We start from the raw sequence: 24,983 nt of genomic DNA, 5'->3' as shown, positions 1-24,983 counted from the left end.
ACTTTGTTTTGCTTTTATTAACCGTTTAGCCCATTTTTTCTGCCTCTGCCTCAATGCTCGCAAAACTCCCATTGAAATCTTCAGTTCTTCCAAATCTGTCAATATCATCAGCGTATGCTAGTTATTGGATAGACTTTTGAAAGATAGTGGCTCTATTGTTGACGTGGGAGCTCTGCATTATTCTTTCATGGATGATGTTAAAAAAATTGTATGACAGCGCATCACCTTGTCTAAAGCCTATTTTGCCATCGAAAGGTTCTGTTAAGTTGTTTCCAACCTTAATGGAGCAGCGATGCACACACGGACGAGTTTAGCAGGAATGCCAATACTAGACATGGCTTTATACAGCTCTTCCCTGTAGATGCTGTCATGTGCGGCCTTGAAATCGAAAAGATGGTGGGTGTCGATTTGATATTCTTGGGTTTTTTTCTTGATCTACCGTAATGTGAATATTTGATTGACTGTAGACTTTCCTGGTCTGATAAAGACCTACCAGACCTACCTTGCTTGTGATAGGCATTAGACTTTAGACGTTAACATATTACGGCAAAGAAGATTTTGTAAGCGATGCTAAGTAGACTTATTCCACTATAGTTGGTGCAGTTTAAAGGGTCTACTTTTTTCAGTACCGGGCAAACAATACTGAGGCTTCTAGTCTCTGATAAAGCTTCGGTTTCAATCAATCACAGAAATCAAGCATCAGCGAGTGTGGTTAGTAGACAGATGGGGGACCAGCTCAAAACCTACCGTGTCATGTGTTCATCTGTCTGTTCTTTCTCTTCTGTCCTTCTATCTTGTATTAATGTCTTGTGTTGTAATCACTTTACAAAATCTAGTCTCTCAAGGTGCTGTGTTCTCTACTCTGTGTTCATCTGTCTGTTCTTTCTCTTCTGTCCTTCTATCTTGTATTAATGTCTTGTGTTGTAATCACTTTACAAAATCTAGTCTCTCAAGGTGATGTGTTCTCTGCTCTGTACATTTATGTGCTGAGTAGTGTGTAATGTAATGTAATGTACTAAGGTTCCATTCATTGGTCATGCTTTCTTTTTTATAGATAAGTTGGTGCATACTCCTAACTGTTTTGAAGAACTCGGCATTAAATCTTGCTAGTTTCTGGAAATTTTAAGTAGTTTTACATTTTCAACATTATTTTTATTTTTAGAATTTTGAAGACGTTTGGGATCGTTTTAAGAACAAAAATGACTTTCAAATCGTTTTTACCTCTTTCTGTAGAAGCCCATTTTAGCATTAAAATGGCTTAGTGTTTCTTTCAGATTTTTGAAAGATATCTCAATCCTAATCACTCAGGAATATTTTTCGCAAATATTCGAATTATATTATAAAAAAACGTACTTCATGAAATTAGATAGCCTCAAAATATGTATAAGTAATGTCTAAACACCTTACGTTATAGAGTAGTTTTGAAATCAGATTTAACTCCAGACCATCAAAACTCATTGGAAAAAAACTATTTGATTACCAGGTCTTGTCAACCAGTATTATAAAGGGTGATTGTGTTTAGCTATTTGGCAACACTGACTGGTTTAAACAGCTGACGCACTTTTCGTTTTTTTTTTACTGTCAAACATCTTCACGAACAACGTTTGCAAATTATTGAATTTTATTATCGAAATGTATGCTCTGTTAAGAAAGTTCATCGCGTGCTTCTTCCATTTTTTGTTCAGTTCGTTCGACCAACTGAAGCGGCTATTCGGGCTATTGTGAATAAGTTCGCAACAAATTTACATTGTTATACATTTACTGTATTGGATAGTGTTAATTATCAATTATCGATTCGTCGCCCTTAGAAGCAATTGGGCCTCTTTTTTTACTGAAAAATTGTATTCAGCGACGAAGCTCATTTTCGGCCCAATGGGTACGTAAATAAGAAGAACTGTCGATTTTGGAGTGAATATCAGCCAGTAGCAGTACAAGAGCTACCAATGCATCCAGAAAAATTCAAAGTTTGGTGCGGTTTATGGGCTGGTGGCATCATTGGACCGCGATTCGTAACGTAACTGTGAATGGTAATCGCTACCGTGAGACTTTTTTTGCCCAAAATGGAAGTGATTGACTTGAATGACATGTGGTTTCAACAAAACGGTGCCATATACCACACAGCACTTTCAACAATGGACTTAATTGCGAGCGAGTTCGGTGAACATTTTATTTCACGTTCGGGACCCGTCAATTGGCCTCCGATTTAACGCCTTCAAAGTCAAAGTCAACATTTTAATGAAATAATCTCCACATTTTATGTAGGTTATCAAAATCAGTCCAAAAAAAGAACACAAAACAAGAGTTTTTCTAAAAATTTTGAACTCTATGCTTTTTGAGAACATGGGAGCTAATTTCACTTAGCCAGCAGTTCTGTCAGTTGTAAAATCGAAATAAACAATCTGCTCGGAAATAATTTTTGGATGAATATAAAATACGAAAACCATATTTGAAAATCCCATTAAGATACTTGACTTGTTCTCAATTATTCAAATAACATTCGTACCATACAAAAACGTAATCGAAAAACGGTAATGATATAAATATAGCTTTAAAGTCCAATTCGAAACGAAAACATACAAAAAACAGGAGAGCAGGATTTCTTGTCTTATTGTCAAAAAATGTATACAAATATAAACTATTTTTACCAGGAATTAAGTTTTCATGAATATTATTTTTTTTGTTCTTTTTGTTCATTTTTAATTGAAACAAAAATGAAATTAAAAAAGTAGATTATTTAAAATTCAAGCATTATAAACAAAAACTGTCTGAATGTTTGATATTAAATATCTACACATGTCAGATATTATCATTTATTTATAGACATATACCAAAAAATTATATTGAACGAGAAATAAAATAAGTTACCTATTTTACTTTGAAGTGTCTAAAGACTTGACGATATGGTTAAAATATGTACAAAGGTATCATTGAAATAAATTATTTTAAACTTTATGATTTGACTAATTTAAAGTGACATTGAAAGCATTAAATCATTTTATTTTGATTTAAACAAAAAACATTAAAATAAAATTTGGTTAAAAATAGAAAATTCATAAAACAATTTTATTTTTTATAACTTTGACGTTGATTTATTATGTCTGGTTAAACTTAGTTGTACACATTAGAATTCCAATCAATACTTAGCCAAAATTAAAAGAAAAGAAATATCCAGACACATTCCTTTCCTACATTTGATTGTTTTACTTTTAAAACTTTAGAACTCTATAAATATTTTAAAACAAAACAATATATATAAAATATGATAAATGTTCTTTTTGGCCGCAAAATGTTTTATTCTTTTTACATATCGTGGACATTTATGATTTAAGAGGTGTTAAATACAAATTTTTTTTTCTTCATTTGACATTTTTATTTCGTGTTATTTTTTTTAAAGTTTAATTATATTTTAATTTCTAAAAAACTTAACAAAAATTAAATTAAAATGAAAACAAAAACTAAACAAAACAATATAGAGAAGGAAAAATAAGCAATAAAATTTATTAAAAACAAATAAACATAAAAAACAATCAAACAGCCATAAAATCAATTTTCGGTATTTTATATGTCAGCAACAGCAACAGGCAATAAAAACCATGATATTTGCACATTGATCTCTGTTTACAACCATTTCCAGCCCACACTATCAACATTATGTATATTGGTTACAAAAACAAACAAAAACAACAACAAAAAAAGAAGCAAACATACCCTCTTCCTTTTTATTTAAAGGGTTAATAAACTAATTCCCGACGATAGAAAAATACTGCCTTGATATAATATAATGGGAGGGGTTGGGAGTATCATAAATTAATACAAATGGCTAACAACTTCTTTGTCGTCGTCATCGTCGTAGTAGGCTTCTGGTATTTGCGTGCATCACCAGGGATTTGTTTTGTCAATTTATAAGAAAAAATCAGGGGGGAAAGAATTGCTATATGTAAACAATCGCTTAGGCTCAAGTTATCCTTTTATTATATCCTTCCTTCCCCAGTCACCTTTTTCCTTCTTCTTTGAAATGCAAATAATTTCGAATTTATATTTGAATGAACTTTCACATCCGAAAATCCATATCATATCCACTTTAAGCGGTACAAAGTGAAAGCGGAGGAAGTTGTGATGACTAAGACTAAGACAAATATGAATTATATAAATTATATTTCTTGACTTTTCCTTGAAAACGTGTAATCCTTACGATAATAACTTTTGTTCTTTATGTATTGATGCATTAGACGTTATAGACCTTGAAGGACTTTCCATTAGAAAACATCATCGTTTATAACTGAGTACATAGAATTTAGCTGAAATATGGTATTCTTGAAATTCAATTAGAAAAGTTTTATTATTTGCTCCATCACTTTGCATCGGTTTTTGACGAAGGACTTATCGACTGTAGAAACATATAGACATACATATCAAGAAATATGATGTTCAATCAATTGAAGGACTATCAAAAGGATTTATCCTTCGATGCATCATTTTCTTTATGTGCGTTTTCGTTTTTATTTATTTTTTTTTTTTAATTTAAAATGAAATGAAAATTCAATCAGACATCATTCATAATTTATCCTTTTTGGAAAAGTTAAAGGATTATTTGAAGAGGTATGTGCATCTAACACACATGCTTTCTATAGGGTGGTGCACATTTTTAAAGGTTTTTTTTTCCAGTTTTATACTAACAACTCATGAATCCTGTGAGTTAAAAACATTATATAAAAATGAATACCTCTTATACATTCAAGACCCATTTTTTTAATGTTAAAATATTAATTTTATTAATTATCTTAAAATATTTATGTCAGTATTTAAAAACTGGATTTCTTTGGTTATTCTTAACTTAGAACAATTTTAATCTTAAAGGTAAGAACATACTTAAAAAGATACATACATATCTCAGATTGAGTAAATAAACAGTGCACCACCCTAACATACCTTATGAACAATATGTGTGGATATTTTATTTTACATGACATGGATTTTAATTCGGAATCATATCATACGTATAGTTTAATACCTTTCTTATGCAATGCATTCTACTTACGAACCTAAAGTAAACTCTTTTACATATTGATCAGCAGAGAATAATCTTATTACGAAATAAAATAAATTCCTTTGCATAAAGTACAGTGAGTCAAATTTATCACATAAGATGAATAAGGAAGAATTTTAATTACAAATTTTAACAACGTGTTTGTCTGCAAATAAATTGAATCTTGTTATGTTAATGCGTAAAAATAAAAGAATTGTCTTCAACATTTTTGTGTTTGTTTTTAGTTTTTCTTAATCTATGATTTTAAAACAACGTTAAGAAATAAAAGCTGTCATTTATAAATCAGAGCTAAAAGCCCTGGTAGCTAATGCTCTGATAAATATATATTCAATTTTTTTGTTATATTATTATTCACAGTAATACTAATAATAAAAATCATTTACTAAATTGATACATTTATTCCAGAATGAAAACTATCCTATTTCTTCAACATTTTCAAAACAATTGAGTGAAAAATTTAAATTTTTTACTGAGATAATTTCAAAATTTCACCAAAGTCTTATCTCTATCTTATGTTTAATTTTCCATTAAGAGGCCTTATTTTTCAAATTGAAATTTTTTCTATTTCTCTACATTTAAAACCTAATTTTAACAACATATTTCCTTAAAAATTATTTCATGTTACGAAAAATGACACTTTTTACTTTTGCTTATTGCATTTCATTTGCAGTTTTTTTTGCATCAATACATTTTTTCACTAATTTCACTAATTATTCAGTTAAAATGTAAGATGGTAATTAAAGTTCCAATTTGTTTTCTTTATTAAAATAATTGTTTATGGAACTCTTCTTAAGAATTCAATGAATGTGCCCTTTGTTTGCACATGACTTGAGGTTTTATGGAATTTTTTTTTTATAAATCATTTTCGGGTTACTTTTAATATTTTGTAATAGAAAATAATTGTGCATCACATTAAGCTATGACTGTAAAGTTATAAATAATGTTTTAGACTTATCCAAATAGAAAAATATATTGGAAATATGTTTTAACATAAAGTTAAATAATTAAATACGAACACTTTTATTTACTAAGAAAAAAAATGAAAGCAAAATTAAGCAGCTATCGTCTCTCCAGCTGCTCCATTTATAAAATAAAAATAAGAAGGTTATCAAAATTGTTATTTTGTTTTTATTTATTACTCTACATTTAGAGAAGTAAAATAAAAAGAAGACGACGTAAGCCCCAAGGCTTAAGGCCCAACTATAATAGGCATAAGCAAACATAAGCTTATGTCAAAAACCGAACGATAATTCACTTAAGTTAGCGAAATTACTGCATAGCCATAATGCAATTTTGCTCACGTATCTAAATGTCAGATTTTACTTATGCGGCGAGCGACTGGGATCGCTCTTGCTTAAGTGTGCTTAAGTTAACGAAACTGAGAAAAATTGAACGAAACGGAGCTAGACTCCATTATGTTCACTCGTATTGAGATTCTTTGTATTCGCACGTTTACTTATGCGCGCATATGCTAGCTTATGCCTATTATAGTTGGGCCTTTAGACACTTGCATTTTACACATAAAAGTGTTCAAAATATAATTTATTTTGAAATCTAAACAGATTAAGAAAGGCTACAATGCAATACCACTTATAACTTCTAACTATTTTGTAGGAATATTCCAAACAGTTAACCAATTGAATTTTCTAAAAATGTTACCAAATTTAAGGAATAATATTTTGTATAACATGTAATAAAAATAAAGTCAATATTCACAATTTTAAATCGTTAATTTAATTTTTTCTAAACAAGGTCATGAGGGACAGTCAACTAAGTTTTGCATTTGTTTGAATTGTTGTAATACAAACAAGTCAAGATATCTCTACTCAACTTTTATACACTAACGTAAAATCAATCTATTCTTGTGAACCTTTGCCTTGGAGAACTGTTAAAGTTGACAATTTGATATATTAGACAATTCCAACAACTTCAAATGTTAGGAAAAGAAATACAAATAAAATGTACCTATGTTTAAAATTTTTTTGCAAGAGTCTTGTGTTAAAAAAATAAAAATGTATATCAAATAAAAATCACCTGACATAGTCACTGTACTATCAACCAAAACTCGTGTTCGTCATCAATCTTCATCCATATCATTGCTAGCATGTCATGTTCATATGACAAACGATGATTTAATCGACCTTGGTATTCGTCGTATTTATTTTTCTTTTTTTTCTTTTTTTGTGTTTCTTCTTCCTTCTCAGAATTTCCTTTTTTGATTTCTATTTTCCAAAGGATTTACTTAAAAAAGACTTGCACTTGAGGAAAATCACAACAAAAAAAAACGAAAAGAAAAACAAAATCTCTGCAAAAGACGGATTGGGTAGATTGTATAGAGAAATTGAGAAAGATTTGTGCTCACAAATGAATCCTTAACTCGCTTTACTCAGGAACGTGAAGGATTTAAAACAAAACCACTTAATTTCCAACCCAGCATAGCTCACAACATCCTTCGTGCTATATACACTCTGATGGCTTTTGCTTATTGCAAGAAATAACTGTGAAGTCAAGCGATGGAAAGTATTTTCTTTAACCCACACTTTTCCACCAAAAACAAAATAAAAAAAAAACAAACAAATGTTTTGAGGGTGCAATGCGGAAGTTAAACAACGACATTGGTAGTATGGAAGATGGTGGGACAGGAAGTGGGCTTAAGAGAGTGTCTCTTTTGAAATAAATGCTCCAAGGATTTGTTTAATTTACCCTCAATTTATTTTGTCTTCTTTCGGAGAGTTCGTCTTCCGCAACAGCATAAGAAGACTTTTTCTTACTTCCTTGCTGATGAGTCATTTGGAAAAACTTATCGCTTCCATCATCGATAAACTTTAGGTCGGTTATCGGCTACCTAACAATCGTGCGTTTTCTTTTGTTAATTTCGTAAGTTGACTCTGGTCGAACACATTGACTTCGATTTGAGTCCTTAATAAAAATGAAAGCAAATTTAACTCCAAAGTACGAGTTGCTTGCTCCTCGATGATAATGTCACAAAAAAAAAACGAAGAAAGGACATCTGGCAAAAGTCCTTCTGTTTCATTGGGAAAAATAAAATAATTTTCGATGAAGCACTGAACTGTATTAAAGACGATTGGCATTGCCATTGGAGAAGACATTAGACAACTTTTATTTTCCCGGTGAAAGTTCATCTTAATTGGTCTCATTGTGTAAGGTAATCACTGCAAGGACATTTTGATTTAAATTACGGGTTAAATGAACTTGACGAAGAATGGGATATGATAGAAATTGACAGAAAAATAAAAATAACTATCGACTCGTATTCAAATTAAAGAGAAGTGAAAAGTTTGTTCTAGACATCCAGACAGTATCAAGGACTTATTTTTCTTTATAAATACATATGTACATACAAAAAAATATTCGTCCTCGACTGAACTGGATTTGAGATTTGTTATTCGAAGTTTTTCTTTTCAATCAATTTTTACTTTTTTCCAGTTTAAATTAAATTAAATGTTGCTTGTTTGGTGTTTTTTTCTAGGAGGAGTATTTTGGCGTTTTTACTTAAGCTTTTTATGACAAAATTGATTATTTTTACTTTTCTTTTAAAATTTTGATGACGCTTTAAAAATTTCACGAACTTTCGAAAACTATTATTATATTTATTTCCCATCTGCAGAACATGCTTCTTTTTTGACTTGACGTTATAGAGTATCTCTCTACCTATACCTATATATCTACCACCTTCCTTTCTTAATTATTGTTTTGTTTTTGTACGAAAAAACCAATAAAATTCCACATAATTGTCTGTTTATTTATCTCTCTCTGCGTTTCGAAATATTTTTGTTTATTTGTGTTTTGAAAAAAGTCAATTCAAACATTAGGTAGAGGTAATATCATCCAACATTAGGATGTAATTAAAAAAAAATAGAAAAGCTATAATTTTCAAAAGCACTAAGCATCTGTTTAGAGTTCTGAATAAACAAACAACAAAACTGGGGAAATAAAAAAGAAGAAATGTTGTTTTTTAATTTCTTCAAAAAACTGTGTCAGCAATAAAAATTGTATAATTTTTAAACAATTTTTTTAAAGAAAACATTTTTTTTTGGTGAAAATAGCTAAATGTTTACTTTTTTGGTTTTAAAGTGAGATTTTTCTTCAAAATATTTTTACTTAAAAAAAATACGTAAAATACACAAAGAACAAAAATGGATGCGTCTTACATTTTTAAATTATTTTGAAGGACAATCATTTTTCAGTTATAAGAAATTTATCTAAAATAGTCACAACTTAAATTGAAATAAAGAAAGAAGAAGAAACAAAAGTTTTAAAAGAGTTGAAAATCTTAACCTTTTTATTATTCAACTTTCTTTTTTAAATTTACTTAAATTTTTTTTCAAATTAATGTTAAACTACATAACAAAATATAAAGAAATTATTTTTTGCAAAGCTATGTTTCTTCAAATAAGATTGTTAGATAAGTTATTTGGTTAACAATTATAACGGGTTATCCAATTTGCTATTTCAAAAGTATAGGGCTGGAATTAAACATTTGTCAAACTAAGTTACTAAACAAATTTTTTTTTTACAGTTGAAAGTCTGACTTTTACGAAAATGCACAACGCATACAAATTGTTAAGGCCTACTACAAAAATTGTGATTCTGCCACAGCCACATATCGTGCTTTAAGAGGAGATTATGGTTTACATAATCGTCCAACTACACAAACAATAGGCAAAATTGTGAAGAAATTTGAAGAGACTGCATTGGTTACAGAAGTTGTAACTGAAATTATCGCTGCTGTAAGTGAAAGTGCTCAAAGACCCTAATGTGTCGATTCCTTGTCATACTCAGGAATTAGGGCTGTCTTATGGCACATTAATTGGATCTACGCCTACATTCATATCAAGTCTAGCCCACACAAGGCGCTGGACGGCGAACGATTTTTCGAACGAAATTTTCTTAAGTGACTAAAAACATATCTCACTAGGTGGGTATGTTAAAAAACAAAAGTATTTGGGGTCCATATGTAATTGAAGAGAGGCCATTACATCCACTAAAAGCCACTGTTTGGTGAGCTCTTTGGTCCGGAGATGTGATGAGAACTTAATTCTTCGAAAACGACGATGTAACGACTGTCGCTGTCGTGAGAAAATATGGTATCAAGAAGACGGTGCCACAAAACTCGGGCGGATATGGCTTTATTGCAAGAGACATTTTCTGGCCACGTAATTTCTCGTCGTGGCGATATTATCAACTGGGCATCAAGATCATGCGAATCCACACCAATGGATTTTTTTTTGTGGGGCTACGTGAAAGACCGTGTTTATGCAGATAAACATTTAGCTCTTGAGCACTTGAAAACCAACATTCGTCAAGTTAGGGGGGTCATTTAAATGATGGAGTGTTTCAAACATAATGTTTACGTTCAAACTTTATAATGAAAAGAAATACGAAAAAATTAGCTTATATTGTTTTATTTACGTTTACTTTTGAAACCGCAAAATGGTTAATCCTGTATTTTAAATGAAAAACAACTCAAGTTCTTTTCATTTTCAGGAAATAAAGTTTTACAGCAGATTTAAAAGATTGATTTAAATTTGTATAAATAAAAAAAAAGGAAAATTTAAAAATTAAATTGGCCAATAAATGTTTGATATTTTTGTACTGTTCCAAATTCTTTTTAAATACCTTTGAACAAGTGTTTAAGACCAATTCATCACTTGGACAATATGTAATTTTATTTCTTTTTTAAACTTAATCAGTCTTAAAAATTGTATAGAAAATAATATCAGTCCTAAAATCAATTCAAAAGATATTCGAGATGAAAGAGTTTTAAATTTTTTTTTAAAGATAAATAAGAGTTTTTAAAAATTGAAATAATTTTGAACTTAATATCTCTTAAGATATTCAGGTAGAAAAATAATGATATTATTTTTTGAAATTTTTAAAAGTTTTAACAGAAGAAGAAAAAATGCAGTTCTTGTTTTTTCTCTCTTTTTCAATATTTTGATTAAGATAAAATTGTCAGTCAATTATTTTTGAGTATTAAAATTTCAAAGTATTTGTTCTCAGAAATTTGAGATCAATGAAAATGTACACTAATTGACAATTAATATTATAAAAAAGTACTTCAGGATTGTGTTAAAAGATCTTTCTGCATATATCCAAAAAAAACTAGTTTATTTGAAGTCTGCTAGTTTTTGAAATATCAAGAACAAAAAAAAATACTAAACCTAAACGATTATAAAATTGAACATTGATCGAAAAAATTCAAGGATCACATTAACTTAAAATTAATCAACTTTCACCAGTTTAATGGTTCAGCTGACCTAATGTTTTAATAATGAATTCACGATAATTTATTAAAAAACATATCATAATTAATGTTAATAATAATGCATAAGTTTTGAAATTCTGTTAACTTATGGTACCGTTCTTGTATTTTTCAAATCGTCTGAAAAAATATGATTTTTCTGAAAAATCAATTCTTTTAAGACTCATGTGGAATATCAGAAAAAATGTTAGTGGTTATATTCTGAGTCATAAACTATAAAATGGTATTGATAGGATTGCTATCTTAAAATTCTGTACCTATGTATATGCAAAAAGTCTGATAAATCAATTAATTTCTTCTCATATTTGTACCATTTTTTATACGATTATAGACAATTATTATTCAACATAAGTTATAATTTTATAAAAACTTTGCATTATATTTTGTATATTACTGGTTGATCCAATAGACGATTAACTGAAACCATTTAAAAAAGCCATTTAACGAAATTTTAATTACTATTTTAAATTATTGGTTTTGATAATATTTCCCTGATAAGGTTACTGTTTAAAAAAGACTACTTCAGATTACACTGTTTCAATTGAAATTAGACTGAATATTTTGCACCAAAAACATACATTTTTATTTGAATACAGAGCTTTTAATAAGGACTTAACATATAAGTACACTTATTTCCCATTGAAAATATAAAATTTATTGTGTAGTTCGAAATTTTAGCCCAATAAACAACTAAAAAATAACAACAGCTTTTCTTATCGTATCAATCAAAAATATGTTCTCGAAACTATTTAAGTGTATTTTCTTCTTTAGTAAGCTTAGTGAAATATTATTAAAATTATATCCTATCCGCAACGGCACTAATAGGCTTTGAATTCTTTTTACAACACCTTTCATCATACCCTCTAGCAAAATAATTCTCAGTAAGAAATCGCTTCCTTAATCAATTACACATTAACCACTTGAATATGCATTATTATTTAAGAACTCTATTCATAAATAAAAAAACAAACTCATGTTATTTGTAATTGAAAACCATTCATTATTTTTAATTTGAAATTAATGCTACTTAAAAAAATATTATCCACAACAATGTGTGCAACCTAAATAAAAAAAATTTGGTATGGCGTCGTCAAATCCCTTCGTCGTCGTCGCGGTAAGTGTTCTACTATTTCAATTTTTGATCGGCCAATTTTTAATCATACTTGATACAATAATGCAGCAGAATAAGTGTATATCTATATATCTAGCTTTTACTTATAGTGAAATTCTTCTTTGATCTGAATCCGTTTGACATCTCATTTCTTCGGAAGCCAATTAACCTCGACGTAATGAAAATAATTAGTCTTATTTTTTTCGTCTTGTTTCAAAAGATATTTTCAAGCTGAAAAACAAAAATATAGAATTATAACAAGAACGACATTTTCGATCCATACGACACCCCCACTTTCAAAAACAATTTTACTGAAATTCATTTCACTATAACATGACGGGCGTTATGGGGATCAAATCACATTTCTCCTCAGCTCAGCTGAACTCAGGTAAGTATAGGAGGAGTATATTTTTGTATCTTTTTAACACTCCCAATGAATTTCGAAAATTTTTCACCGTTTGATCTGTGGCGAATTCCTGATGGGTCTATACTCGTACTCGTACAATACGGTATAGTGGCGCAAAAAAGACGTTGTTATTTTTGCTTACTTTATATATTCCCGAAATAAACATCGCATTATTCATGATTCATACTTATTTTCTTCTGGTTATTAAAACTATGGGTCAAGTATTGGTTTAAAGGAAAAAATCGAATCTTAATACCTAATTTCGGACGAAGATTTTCTTTTGAAAGGTTTACAAATTGAGCTTAGTTTTTCAATTGGAGGTTAAGTTGTTTGTTTCTTAATTTTCTTTTAAAAATTGAAGTAAAATACTGAGTTCTCTTTGAGCCAAATCATAAACCAAGTTATCAATTCTAATTTTAATGGTTTATGTAGTTTATTACGCAATATATAGATGCATTTTTGAAAATGATCTCTTAGAAATAAATTACAAATTTTATTTTGATTACTTAAACCAAATTTTTTGAAATTTCATCATCAAAAACATACGACTCAGTTTAGTTGAACGAAATCATGATTTCTTGTTTGTTTAATCTTTCACCACATGCTGAGACCTAGAGTGGTTTTTCCTTCGAAAGCAATAAACACTTATGATTTAAAAGTCTCAAAACTATAGCCACCTTAAAAACGAATATTCAAGAATAAATGTATCCGTAAAATGATAGCAAAGTCTTAGAAAATAAATCGAATCGAATTGAAACACCTTATTCATTCAGATCACAGTAAGAGGTTACACAAATATATTTCCCAGTAGCTTGTTTATGTTTTTGTTGCTTTTGAAGTATTGATGATGAATTAGTGCATTTTTCAAAATTCTTTTGATTTTCTCATTTACCTATAGTTATTACCTAATTCAATTGAATAATTAATTTTTGAGTTCTTAGGATTCCTTCCAATCGTTTATTTTTTCATTAAATTTCATCAGAAAAGATTGAGTGCCCGTACATACATACATACATATGTATATTAAATTATAGATTTCAGATTACATACATCTGAATTTCTTTTTTTTAATTGTTTTTGTTTTAAAGAAAAAAACAAAAACTTAATTCTGCACTGTGCGGTCTAGGGAAGCAAAAAACATTTATTGTTATACTCATTAATGGCGGTGTATGATTTTTCCTGCTGCCTGAAGTGCATTTGTTTGCGATATTTCAATTTTATTCCGCGTAAATTCATCTTACTTTAATTTTTTGTTTGTTTGATTCAAAAAGATGATGATGACAAGAACAACGATACGAAGGGACATACAGTGCCATATGTGTGATTTTATAAATGCAATTTATTTTGGCTGACATTCCACATTTAAGAGATTTTAAATAATCCGATCAGACCTACCGCTATACTCTGATATTATATTCAATACTGTTAGTTTGTACCTGAGGAAAGGGACGTTCGGAAAGTTTTTTCTTCTATTTTAGTCTCGATTTTAATCGAATATTAAAAGCCAATAAAATAAGTGTCTTTTTTGGTTATTAGGTATAATTGGTTTGGTAATTTGTAGCCAAAAGCGTATGGCAAGGTTTCAGAAAGGAAATCGGTCAAAAAGTCTTTATAAATAAACTTGTCCAATTATAAATGCCATGAGAAACAATAACGTTTTTATATCTATTATTTTAAATATTATTATTTTTTAGCATATTTCAAACAAAATTAAAGCTTTTTTTTTAGTTTTAAAACTACAAATCTTTTACATTATATTTTATGTAATTGCTCTACCAGGCTATTGCCTGATGAAATTATACAAAACTTCCATCTATTCCAGAAATATTGATGAAAAATGAGCACAAGTGTTTTTTGGGAGATCAAATTGTCTGTGCAGTTTTCAGCTTGTTTTCATTACATCTAGAAGCCTGTTTTCAGAAGTATAAGAATGCTTTATTTCATTCATGTTCAAAAATTAGCATTTAAAAAAGCGTCTTATTTCCATTTGGCAAGTTTTTCAAAACAAAATTTTCTACGAAGAAAAATTGTATGATTATGTTTATTGTTTGTTATGTTTGAATTAAGCCATTTTTGGAATCAAAATAAATGGAATAATAATATTTAACTGAACCTACGCACTTTGGTTGCAGAATTATGTACAAAAGTACGAAGAGCAAAAATAATTCTCTCTTTAATTTAGATCTTTGTTTCAACGTTTTCAATATTTTCTAAAATTTTAAAATAATTCCTCTGAAAAGGCTTTAAAATGAATCAAGACATTTTACATTTTAGTCGGAGTTAATTGTTTTTTGTTTTTGCCAAATTTCGGAAAATTAAAAGCTTGGAGTTATTCTTTTAAAATTAAAAAAAATTAAAATTCTTTTGTTTAAGATTTCTATTTTTTCGGCTTTTAAGTAACATGACTGTAAGGAGACTACATTTAAATCAAATTATAAAAAGAAGCTGCCACGCGACCAACACTGATAACTTCCCATCCCGTCTGTCGAATTATCTTGCCTAAAAATTTGTAGGTTTTCGTGTGGTTGTCAGTTGAATTATTCTTAAAAAATTTAAAATTACCAACAATATTTTTCATATAAAGAATAGATTCTTAGTCGAAAACAAATTTTTACCAATTAAAGTAGCATATCTTAAATTTTTACAAATTGGATGAATAAAATTAATTTGATGGAAATCAAGAACCAAACATCAATTTTTATCAAATTTGGGTCCTAATTTTTGTAGATTTTAGTTTTTTATGAAAAAAAACGGACTGTTTGATTCTTATAAAAATTTTACTGAATGTCAAAAACAATATTTTCTGTGAAATAAAAAGAGTTTGAAGACAATATTTTTAATTTTTAAAAGCTTTTTGAGTCGTAAGAAAATTATTACCAAGTTTTAGTATTGTTTTTTAGTTTTTTTTGTTGTAAAAGACTGTCAATTAGATTTTTATCAAAATTTTAATGAATGTTGACAACAATATTTTTTGAAAGATAAAAGTAGTTTAAACATAATATATCAAATTTTTGACGACATATGTGAGTCGAAAATCAATTTGTACCTTCTTTTATTAATTTTTTTGTTTAGGTTTTTATTTTTTGTAAGAAAAATGTTGAAAACAATTTCTTATATGTTAAAATTAGTTGGAAGCAATAAACTCAATATTTGAGTCGAAATTCAATTTCAACTTTGAGTAATGTTTTTTTTAGGTTTTTATTTCTTATGCAAAAAAACTATCAATTCGATTTTTCTCAAAATTTTTAAGAATGTTGAAAACAATATTTCTTATATTCAAAATAAGTTGGAAGCAATAAACTCAAATTTTTGAAAAGACATTTGAGTCGAAATTCAATTTCAACTTTGAGTAATGTTTTTTTTAGGTTTTTATTTCTTATAAAAAAAAAACTGTCAATTCGATTTTTCTCAAAATTTTACCAGATGTTAAGAACTGTATTTTTCGTTGCACAAAAAACAGTTATTTGGATTTTGTTAATACAATTGTTTGGTACCACGTTACAATATATTATATTAAATTGAATTCAAGTCTTTAGTGTTTTTAGAGTGCTATGTTAAAAAAGCCACACACGCAATTTTCTTGAGAGCCTTTTCCGCATCTTTTTGTATTATTATCTGTATAACAAAATTTATTAGAAGTCGATATCGCTTCTGGTTCTGGAACTATGGACGACGAAAAAACAGACATCTCTCTAAAAATCTTTTATTTAGACTCTACGGATCTTGAAACATCGAGAAATGTCAACATTTTCAATTTGACAAATCGGATCCATTACAATAACTTCCTATGGGAAGTTAATAAGATTTATAATACATTAGTTAATTAACCAACTTATATTATTTATTAATAAAAAGGAGTGGCCCAAGATGGTTGCCTATTGGTACACCTTAAAAGTTTTTATTTTATTAGATAAAACATCACCAATCAAGGATAGCCGAGTGAAACAAAAGCAGCTCAAGTATTTTTAAAAGAATATTGTGCTCCACACGATCAAATGCAATTAAAAAAAATCTATGTAAACAACTTCGAATTGCAAGCAATTACGACAATAATTCGTAAATATTAAAAAATTCATAAGGACTTTCTGATGCTGGGAAATATGATTTCGAACTAAACTTTACAATTTATTTTTAACAATTGCTTCAACTACTTTTGGGGTTAACTGAGGTTTAGCAATAGGTCTATAACTTTCCATCCTGGATCCCTTAGTTGTAGATTTGTGAAGAGGAGTAATCAAAAAATGTTTCAAGTATCTAAAAATATACCTTGTCGCAAAGAATAGGGTTGAAAATATACCACAGCGGGTTGTGAAATTGTATTTACAAAATTTTAAAAGATGTGGAGTAATATTATGTGGTGCAGCGTAGAAACTATTGTCCATAGATGAAAAAACTGACAACACATCATCTATTGATAAGGCTACCAGCATTTATATTAGAATTGAATTTTTTAAATCTTGATCATAATTTATCAAGTCAGCAAAATTTGATTGGAGAATATGGCAAACATATTACAAATATCTCTTTAGTTCTCCGAAACTTAATGTACTAAATTCCAATGCTTTCCCCCATTTTTCTATTACTGTACAGAATTATAACTTGCAAATAGAAAACACATTTCAATGTCTCCTTAAATTGTATCCTCCACTAGAAGTTTAAGGTACAAAAAAGAATATAAAAATTAAGCCCTTCGTCGAAATCAGCATTTTTAAATTCAGCGTAATTAAATTTTGGTTAAGAAACTACGAATTGAGTACAAAGATTGCAAAAGAATGCGTGAAACATTATAATCAATTTATTGGAGTGAAAAACTACTGTCTAATTATTTAAACATTTTAAGTCTTCCAATTAACAATGGAAACATTATAAACTTAATTTCTTATGATTATAACTAATTTGCAAAAATTTGATTTTATTTATATGCAATTTTTATGCAACATAAATATAAACACTTATTTTGTTACGTGCCTCTTTTACCATTCTGAAGATACAATAAACACGTCGCATAAATATATCACTTTACGACCCTGAGTCATAGGCACAATTACTGACAGCGGTTTTTCTATTTTCGTCTTAAAACCAAATATATAATTCCATCAAGAAACTTTTCATTAATGAAATAAACAAATTTCAATCGAAGTAAATTTCAAAAAACAATGAATTTTATCTAGAAAACAAAACAAAGAAAATAGAATAATTGTTCTAAATTCTTTTTCAACTTGAAGTATTCTAGTTTTTCAAAAAAAAAAATGTAAACAAAACAAGAAAGAATTGAATTCAAAATTGCAAGACACTTTTTCTGGAATAAATCAATCATTTTTAACACAATTATAAATTTTTAGTATATTCAAATATAGTGCTACTTAATTTTCGCAATAGAGTCTATAGATATGTTAAAGTGAAAACATTTTTGAATGAATAAACAAAGATTGATCTAAGGAATGATGAAACATAGAAATTTACGTACATAAATATTTTATACTATTATTCTTTGTTATTTTTGCCGAGACCGACTTCCTCGAACTTTTTAAATACAAAAATAGGAACAGAACACAAAACAGAAGTGGGTCTTTGGTTTATACTTATTTATTCCTGTTTTTATTTTAAATTTTTTAGGAAAAAAACGCTCATGCGATTTTTCAAAAAGATAACAATTTTCTTGTTAATGTGAATTTTATTTTTCTAGATTCACAGAATTTTGCAGTTTTGTTTGTTTTCTTTTTTTTTATTTCGGAGAAAATTTAAGATAAGAGTATTTACATATATAAATCAGCTCTGAACAAACATAGCATTCAAAATTTCGAATTCTGAACTGGTATCCAAAACATTAGCTGAAATTTGATTTCCATAGCAATTTTACTAAACGTTAAAAAAAAATATCTTGCTTAAAGTAAGATGATTTGAAGTAAATTTTTGTATACAATTTTAGTGGATTTTTGTATTTTTTGTTAAAACTGCATTTTTTTTTTATTTATTTGTCCAGAAATATCCTTTTTGGTTCTTAATCTTTGGAGGGAAAATTTTTGTATTCATTGGTTTTTGTTTTATAACCAAAACTTTCAGTTGAATATCTTCTAAATAAATGTCAATTTTGTAAACTTGAACAGTGCCTAAAATAAAATTCAATATGATTCCTTAGAATTAAATATTTAAAAACAAATCAAACATTAAGTTTTTGACCACCCACGAACTGATTTGTTTTTATTAAAAGACCTCAATGTTGTAAATTGTAAAACTTAATTTATTTGAAGTTGACACTTTTAAAATTTATGGAGACATAACCATTTCTATTAAAATCATGGATTCAACAGACCCTCGACGTAGACAGATGTCAAAAATTTCAATTCCACAAATTGAAATTCCGAAGGGAATTATATGTGTTTTTGCAAAATTTGTCCAAAATTGATATTTGGTTTATAAATGTACAAATATATGTATTTCAAGAGCATTTAGTTTTGTAGCACATTTTTTATAATTTTTATTGTTGAACAAAAAACTTCGTGCAACACCTCTTTAATTTAAGATCCACAAACGCTTAATTTTCAAAAATATTTACGTACATGTCAACAAGGAATACAAACAACGATGTACAACGAAAAAAACGGATTACCTTAACAACCTAGCAAAAAAACTAACTAACTGCAAGCACTCAAAGGAATTTTGGAGTAATGTTCGAGAATAGGGTGCAAGTAATAGAAATATGGTGAATGCTCTCGAAGCTCAGACACTTGCTGCTCATTTTTAAACACTTTTGTCAGTTGATGAGAATCAACATTATTTCTCCTACGCACTTCTCAACTTTACCGACAGTGAATTAGATAGTCTAATATCTTGGAGTGATCTGGAAACAAGTTTTAGTAAGTCGAAGAATAACAAAGCTCCAAACATAGACGGGATTCCTGTTGAGTCTTACAAAAACAGCACTGATCGATTTAAAAACTATGTATCTTGTGGAGTACTTTAACAGGTTATATAATGATGCTTATGTGCCAAATAACTTTAATAAAGCAGTTATTTTTCCATTTTCAAGAAATGAGTTTCAAATCTTGCGGAAAACTACGGAGGAATTTCTATTTTTAACTCTATGAGGGAGATTTTGACTTCAATTCTGAACGAAAAACTCACTAAGTGGATCGAGAACACCAATAGTCTAAGCAAGTTTCAAGCTGGTTTTCGGTCTGGCTTTTTAACGACATATCACATTTTTGAACTAACTAATATTACCAGGAAGTCTATTGAAAAGAAAAAAAATGTATGCTTGTTTTGTAGATTTCAAAGCAGCATTTGATAAGGTCAACAGACAGGCTTTGATATATAAGCTCTCTTTACTAAAAAATTCCTGATGATATATTTTAAATTTTTGGAGTCATCAAGCGCCTCTGTATTTGATGAATCAGAGTTTTTGGATTGGTTTGAAACAACAGCTGGTGTTCCACAAGGCTGCATTTTGAGCCCAATAATGTTTGCTTTGTTTATCGACGATATCTGTGATGAACTTCCAGTAGGAATACTCTTTTCCGATATCTAAGTGAAAGTTTTGCTATACGCGGACGATTAAGTTGTACTAGCTGAAAATCCTTTCACTCTGCATATACAAATACATAGATTGAACTCCTTCTCTTTGAGGTGGGGCTTGCATGTTAACACAAACAAAACGAAAACAATGATTTTTATAGTGTTTCAAAAAGCCGGAAGAGAATTGGTCACTCAATAATGAACGTATTGAATTAGTCCAAGATTTTAAATAATTTGGAGTTTTGCTTACGCATAACTTAAATTTTTCTAAGCATGTCAAATAAAAGAGCAAAGAGGATAAAATTGCGTTGAATTTATTATGCTCAAAGTTTTTTGCCAATCCAAAAATCGATCTTGTGTCAAAATATCGGGTCTTTTAAGCAACAGTCAACACATTGTAAGGGCCATCTCATTGTAAACGGACTTCATGAGATATTAAATGGTTAGCTAGTATCGTGCACTCTATATAATTTCTGTAAGCACGCCCTACATTTCCGAAATAGTTTCCCAACGTAAAGTCTAATCATTCGGCCAGTTATCATTATTTAAAACTTTTTAATTCTGGGTTTCAAATCACTTTAAAATTGATTTTTGTATGTTTCAAATCATATTAAAATTGGTATTATTTTTTTGTTTCAAATCATACTAAAATTGTTGATGTTTGCTTATCAGGCTAACATTATTTTAAATATTTTAATTTTGTATTTCAAATCACTTTAAAATTGTAAACTTTTTATGTTTCAAATCATATTAAAACTGACATCTTTTTTGTGTTTCAAATCATATCAAAACTGTTAATGATTGCTTCTCAAGTTTTTCTATTGCTTAGTTAATTTATTTAAGTATATGAATGCAACCAAATTGTTGTATTACTTTTATTGTTTTTTTTTAAATTATTTAGTTCAATTCTTTTACTTTTAATCTTTTTCTTTTATAATGAAATGTCAAATCAAGCAGACAGTAGAATTGCCAAGTCCTTATTCTTAAGTAAAAATTATTGTTAAACTTTAATAATAACTTTAAATATTTAGTTTCAGGGAAGCAACTTATAAGATTGATTATTTAAAAAAAACAGGCCTTTTAATTTTAGTTTAAAGTATTTGCCTTCGTTAAGTTTTGAATTTACATTTGGTAGCATTTGTGTCTATTTTAAATTTGATTTTAAACGACTTTAGGATGGTTTTAAGTTGATTGTTTCTCATATATGTAAACAATTTTTTTGAAAATATATTTTGAAAAGAAATACATATTTTTTTCTTTTAAATTAAGCTCTTATTAAATATTTTTAAATTTGTATTATATATATTATAAATTATTTTTATATATATAATATTTATTTTTTTGTGTTTCAATTAATTTTTCATTATGTTTTTAATATCATGATTTTGTGCTTAAACAATAAAAGGTAAGCTGAATTTAACAGCTTTGCAATTTCATGAAATTGTAATTATTATGCGACATTTCTAGGAATATTCAAAGAATTTAATCTTTTGGTGTGAATTTTAAGTTAAAATGAAGAAACGAGTCTGTACATTTTCTCTATGTCTAAAAATTAAGTGTTATTAAAATTTAAAATATACTTGAGCCAGTTTGTTTACGGCAATTTATCTTTTATCCACACCATCAGCACAATTGTACAATATTAAATTTGACAAATCAGTAGACATTTTAGAGAATTCAATATTGGATTGTGATTATTGTTTACTATGAAGATTAAATTTTGTATTATTTCAAAATATTGCAAGTTTCTATATGTTATATTTGTTTCCAATTAGAACAGAAAATCATTATTTTGTTTTGATTTTTTATTGTGCTTAAAAACTGATCCCAGGTTTCTATCCGATGCATATAATTTTAAGACAACTTAAAAAACAAATTAATCAGACAGGTTTTTGAAAAGTGAAATTTGATTTGAAATCGGTTTAAACCTTAAGGTCGTATTTTTAAAGAGTTTAAAAATTATATTTTTTATGCATACCTTTTAAAAAAAAATGATTGCACTGAAATCCAAACGAATCTTAAAATTGCATCTCTCATCTAAAAAAAAATATTGCTGAAAACTTGGCAGCACTTGAACCAATACTTATTATAACATTTGATTTAAATCTATGCTCTTTTAATTTTTAGTAGTCTTTCAAAATTCAATATTTTCGAGTATATTATACCCATTTAAGGCGCGTATAATTTGTGATTTTTAGGGCGAAACTGATCCCTGCCTTTTTACAATAATATATGAGCAAAAAAATGCAGAAGTATAAAAAAGTTACAAGTCTGAAGTTTTGCTTTAAATAAGCTTTCAAAAAGTACTTTGTAAACACTAACAATTTTAAATACTTCGAGAACTTTATGAAGATATATAAATTTAGAATTTTATATGTAATATGCATCGGTTGATCGAGTAATGCTTAGTAACTCTATAGACTTTCGTTGTTTAAATAAATGATGACACAATTGTGCCTGCTTTAGTAAAGGTTAGTAATTCAGTGAAAAATATTTTATTGGAGGATTTTTTTTCATTTGTACTCTATTCTAATTATTGGAAATTATAGGCAAAGTCCGATTTTTGAGCTAACGAAATGTTGTAATACATAGTATTTTAAATAATTCATTTTAATTGGTATAAACTTTTTTATTCTTATTTTTATACGGAATTAATAAAAATTATTAAAGATTTGAACTGAAATTTATGGTAGATCACTACAATTTTGTCCCTCTTCATAAATCAGTTATTTCTTTTTCTAAGTTCTTTCTTGTGTTATTTTCTTATTTTAAGGACTAAATTTTGTAATATTTTTGGCAAAATACGTATATGAGTAAAATAAATTAAGACAAACTTACAAAAACTATTTCCAAGAGATTTTATGTTTATAATACTTATTGGTTCCTTAAGTCACCTATAACACTTTTATACAGATTCACAAAGTTTCACTTAACACTCTAAAATTTTTAATAACTAATTTTTTTTAAATTTTTTAACTTTTACACTTCAAAAATTTAACTTTTAATTTGTATGCAACACAATTTGTTTCAAAACACAACAATCTTAAAAACTTTTTCAATTTTTTTTTTTCAGTACAAATAATATTTAAATTCTCACAAAAATATGTACCACACAAAACAACAATTTTTGTTTTCTATTTCCTTTTGTTTTTGATATGTTTTTTTTTATTATTATTTTATTCGAACCGAAAAATAATAATAATAAAAATGTTGAGGCTGAATGAAATATTGCTCACGCGTCTTCTATAATTTCCGTTAAAAGATATGAAGGGACAAATACACGTCTTATCGCACGAAAAAGTCTGCACCAACTAAATTCAGTCACCCACGATGGTGGTGGCTTAACGGCAATGCCACAAGATTTTCATTTTTATCCTCTGTATGCTTCTGCTGCTGGTTCTGGTTCTGGTCTTTGCTCTGGCTTCTTCCTATACAGTTAGCTGACAGGCTGGTGCGATTTCGATGCCGGCCACACTCGCATTTCGGGGCAACACCAACAACAGAACTAGTAGCACAAGACAAACGACAATAACGGCGACGCAGTCAGCAGTTTTGCTTTTCACACTGCAAAAGAAACAAACATACAAACCAAATAAAAAAAGACAACGGAAAATATCCACCCGCTACGGCCACACAACATGGGGGGATGATTTTCATTTAGCAGCAACGCAATGTTGAAAACATACCACCTGACCCGACCATAACAGCAGCGACAGATGAACGTGAACAGTGCACTCTCTTTCTGTTCACTTTTCTCAACCCACCAGATTTTCATTGTGGTTGTGTAAGTGAGGAAAATATTGGCGGGAAATATTGTAAACATTCTATTTGACAGAAGCAGCCGGCATAGGAAAACAGTCAGCGCATCAAAGTGAAAGCAGAAAATGAAAACTTTGCAGAAATGCTGCAGCAAGAAAACTATGTGTGCGTGTTGTTTGTGGAACGTATTCCTCGGATGCAAGAAGCACAACATTGACTGAAGGCTTTTTCTCCAAATTGTCTTTCGAATTCTATGTTTCAAAGCAATGTTGGTTTGGTGTTTTAATGGTATGAACATATGTTGCAGCAATTTTGCTGGCAACATTGACAGAGAGCAGAGAACCACCTGTTGATTTGATGTTTTTATTTTGAACAACATAAATAAATTCTTAGACATGCGCTTTGATAGATTTTAGCCAAATTTTTTAGTAGAAGATTTCCAAATTCCAGAAATGTTTGTTAATAGTTATAAATTATAATCTTAACAATTTAATCCAAGACCAATTTTAGAATTCAAATTAGTCTAAAATTCTATTGACATTAAGTAAAAGTCATTTTAATTTAAATCACACCTAAAATCCTTCATACGTCAAAAATAATTAGGCTTCCGTTGATTTAAGAATTTTTATTTTAAGAACAAACGGTTGAATTTAGCAAGTGGTAAGAGGGATTCATTAATTTACCTTGGTAAAAACTGCTCTTGACATTAGGTAATAGACATAAATGAGCTCTCGAGGGCATCACCTCACTAAGAAAATTCTTAAAAAGGATAATTAGTAAAAATCTTTTATGAAACGGTACTTAATTTTGTATTCTGTTGAAAATTCAAAATATTATTTATAAATAACAATAGAAATGT

At 28.5% G+C, this 24,983-nt stretch overlaps 1 protein-coding gene across 2 annotated transcripts in view; it reads right to left on the bottom strand.

Moving 5' to 3' along the window:
* The window catches only part of LOC129944342 (putative mediator of RNA polymerase II transcription subunit 26), a 94,242-nt gene extending 70,391 nt beyond the window's left edge, over nucleotides 1-23,851 (bottom strand). For both annotated transcript variants that reach the window (XM_056053700.1, XM_056053702.1), the window contains exon 1: nucleotides 23,204-23,851. The gene's annotated coding sequence lies outside the window, so the exon portion shown is untranslated. The remainder of the gene's footprint in view (nucleotides 1-23,203) is intronic.
* Between the last annotated feature and the right edge of the window lie 1,132 nt (nucleotides 23,852-24,983).

Source organism: Eupeodes corollae, chromosome 2 (assembly GCF_945859685.1).
Source record: "Eupeodes corollae chromosome 2, idEupCoro1.1, whole genome shotgun sequence".
NCBI classification, from domain to species: domain Eukaryota; kingdom Metazoa; phylum Arthropoda; class Insecta; order Diptera; family Syrphidae; genus Eupeodes; species Eupeodes corollae.
Note: the sequence above shows the minus strand (reverse complement) of the source record. Positions and strands in the feature narration are given on the sequence as shown.